General features: G+C 38.0%; 1 pseudogene; it reads right to left on the reverse strand.

Moving 5' to 3' along the window:
• Nucleotides 1-2,240: 2,240 nt before the first annotated feature.
• LOC101587341 lies at nt 2,241-3,011 on the reverse strand (annotated as a pseudogene).
• Nucleotides 3,012-3,713: the final 702 nt, after the last annotated feature.

The following is a 3,713-nucleotide window of genomic DNA, read 5'->3' on the forward strand; positions in this document are numbered from 1 at the left end:
TTTTTAAAGTAAATATACATCTAGGCAGCATTACATGTTTGGTTGATCAAAAGTTTACTTCAAAATAATTCATTTGGAAGAGAATTTATTAGAAACAAATAATGTCACTTTTCCAGGATGTATTAAATGCTAGACCTATAATAATGGCTTTAAAAACAGCTAAACCTTGACTACACTATTATTTTACAAACTCATTCAGACAACAAGATTGTTGTTATCCTTATTTTCCAGGTGGAATTAAAAATGATGGAATTTTTCTCAACCTGAAGAGCAAGCATTCAAGTAGGGGCTGGTATTTGATCCCTAAGAGTTTTTTTTTTTCTTATATCTGGGATATTCCTGGTACACTGGGGCTTCATTCTACCATGTTTACTGAAATATGCCCTCCTCTAGCATATGCCGTATGTTCAGGAAGAATTTGGCATTGAACCATTGACACAGTGACTTTGGTTTTTGGAATTATTTCCTTTACAAAGTTACTATCGGCACACTCTAGACAGGATTGTTTGAAGGCTGTTGTTGAAGAAAGATAGATATCTTAAGGCTAAGATGTATGGTTTAGGCATTAACTCTTGGCAGTAATGTTTATTCAGAAACATTTTCACTCTGATAAAAGTTATGTTTGTCAAAGGCATTCACGATTATAAAAACTATATATGTTTGTGAAAGTAGGGGCCAAGGAGATAGCTCAGTGGTATAAGCGCTTGCCTGGCAAGCGCAGACCCAGGTTCAATTCCTGATACTACTGCATAGTGAGATCCTGTACCAAATAAATAAGTAAATAAATAAAAAATTTTAAAAATTAAAAAAATAAGTCTGTGAAAGTATTTTCATTACTAGAGATAGCATATTAGTATGTTCAGATTTTTTAGTATCTTACTATATTTAAACATTTTCTTAATGAAAGACCCTTCAAAGTAGGGTCTTTATTTTATATAAAGAATGTTTCATGTTTTATCAATTTATAGGTAAAATATTTTATTTTCTTTGTAGTTATTGCAGATTAGTAAAGTTTTAATAATACTGTGTTTTGAGACTGTCAGCTGCCAGATATCTAACATTTTCTAAAGATAGCCTGACACTTTGCAACTTAGACAATAGGTTTCTGGTCACATTTCCTTAAAAAATATATCCCATGAGCTGTGCAGATGCTGTTATCATCAGCTCATTGGCTGTGAGATCATTTCTAAATTCCTGTAAAAATCCTGGCTAGAGTACACTATTTTTTACTTGTATTTTCATGGAATGTAGCAACTTACAGAAAAGAAAGACAGAGAGAAAGAAGGAAGGAAGGAAGGAAAAAAAGAAAAAGAAAGACGAAATGAAGAAAGAAAGGAAGGAAGAAGGAAGGACTTAAGAAAGAAAGAAGAATGAAAGAAAGAAGGAACAAAAAAATGAAAGAAAGGAAGGAAGAAAGAAAGAGTTAAGAAAGAAAAAAAGAATGAAAGAAAGAAAACAAAAAAGGAAGAAAGAAAGAAAGAAAGAAAGAAAGAAAGAAAGAAAGAGAGAGAGAGAGAGAGAGAGAGAGAAAGAAAGCAAGAGAGAGAGGAAAGAAAACTGGTGTAACTTTCAAGCACAAATAAAAGCTTTATGGAGAGAAACTACTGTTCAGGAAGCCCTGAAGTGCTCAGTCGTACTACAGACACTTATAAACAGCAGAGATTTAAAAAAAAAAAAATGGTGGGAAGTAACAAATGTAAGAGCACAGTGTGAATACCAATCAACCATTTTTTAATCACACACGTTAATACATTTTTCTGCCACAACCATCTTCACTCTTGTGATTTCTTCTTCTCTCCTCAGGTGTGAAGCCTAGGAAGAAGGCAAAGGAGAGGCACACAAGATCACGTCCACTTTATCCTATCCCAGGCTGGCGAGACAGCAAGATTCTATGACAGTGTGCAGGCTTTGGAACTGGAATATTTATCTTTGAATCCTAGCTGAAGTCACTGCCTTCAATAAAATGCATAACTATAAGATTCACAACAAAGTTGCATTCCACTTTAACGACACAATCATGCAGACATATATTAAGATGATGACTAATTTATGGAAAAAACATGCTTTATTTATTTATTATACTTAGATATATTTATATATTTGGTACAGGGTCTTGCTATGTAGCTTGGGCCCAGCCTACCACCCAGTGCAGGGATTACATTGGCCAGCACAGTGGCATGGCATGTGGTACAAGGGATCAAACTGGTCTTCTGCTTGCCAGGATTTTTTTTTTTTAATCTTAGAATATTTATTGGTGCTGGGAGAAGGAAGCTGAGCAGCCCTGGCTCTTCCAAGGGCCCCATTAGACTTCACTGTTTGCCATTACCATTGATGGGCCGGTTCACGTGGTCTGGGGAGGCCAGGAATGCCTTGATCTTGGGCCGGGCACTGAGGCGTGCCACGTAGTCTGAGAGCAGGGGGAATTCATCCAGGCAGCTGGGGGCCAGCACCTGGTGGATCAGCAGCAAGTCCAGCAGGTTGTAGTTGGCAAAGGAGATCTGACCACCCACAATGAAAGCCTTACCCCCCTTGGTTCTGGGACAGCAGAGTTTCAAAAGGTTTCAGATGCCCAGGCAGGGCCTTCACATAGTCACTCTTGCCCGCATCATAGTTGGTGTAGATGAGGGTAACATATTTGCATCGGAGATCTTCCACGCCATCATTGACCACATCCACCAGGGCTGCTTCCCGCTGGTCCTTCCCATAGAGCCCCAAGGAGCGGCCCAGGTGGCGCAGGATGGCATTAGACTGGTACAGAGTAAGGTCTCCACCCTGGAACTTGGGGAGCTGCCCATACAGACAGGAAGCTTTGAGCTGGCCCTGCATCCAGGTCTGTATGGTCACCACCTCCTCCTTCCAGCTCTGACCTTGGTCTGCCAGAAGCATGTGCATGGCTTCACAGCACCCTCGAACTGGGAAGTACACAATGGTGTAGGGTGCCATGCCTGCTGCATAGACGGTGGCTTGAACTCTGCAGACTGTAGTTCAGGGTTGGGCGGGTGGCAGAGATTTGGCCTTGCCAGGATTTTTTAATGCTTAATTTTTTTGGTCTCTTTTTGGTCTTTTTCCATTTTTACATATTTAGATCTGATAATACTACAAACTAATTCGAAGATAATGTTATGTAATACATCAACCATTGTAGAATTCCTTTTAGTTCCTGTTGTGTTTTCATTTTAAAGATAACAAAAACTAAACATGATAAAGAGTTTCAAAATAAGATGAGAAGAAATTAATAATGATTATTATGTTGCATACTGTGTCTTCAAAATAGTTGCTCAGATTAAGCAGTAAGTGTTCCTTTCAGTGAACTAATAGAAATCAGTAATGCAATTACCTATTTTGTTTTCCATCCTTTCTCCTCTCCCCCAATACTGTTCTTTATTTTTAAGTAGTTTCTTTCCCTTTCACAATATCTATTGTACCTTTTGCATCTTACTACTCTTTCAGTTTCTTAGGGAGATAACGCAATGTTTCCACTTGTGGGTCTGACTTATTTCACTTATGAATATGATCTCCAGTTGCATTCATTTACCTATAAAGGTCTCAAGTTAATCTTTATTCATAGCTGAGTGGTACTCCATTGTATAAACATAAGACATCCTTTTGATTCATGCATCAGTTGATGGTCATTTGGGTTGTTTACAGGAGTTTTTGTTTTTGTTTTGTTTTTGTGTTTTGATACCAGGAATTCAACACAGGATCTTGAGCTT

The sequence above is a fragment of the Octodon degus genome, unplaced genomic scaffold, assembly GCF_000260255.1.
Source record: "Octodon degus isolate 3935 unplaced genomic scaffold, OctDeg1.0 scaffold00001, whole genome shotgun sequence".
Taxonomy (NCBI): Eukaryota; Metazoa; Chordata; class Mammalia; order Rodentia; family Octodontidae; genus Octodon; species Octodon degus.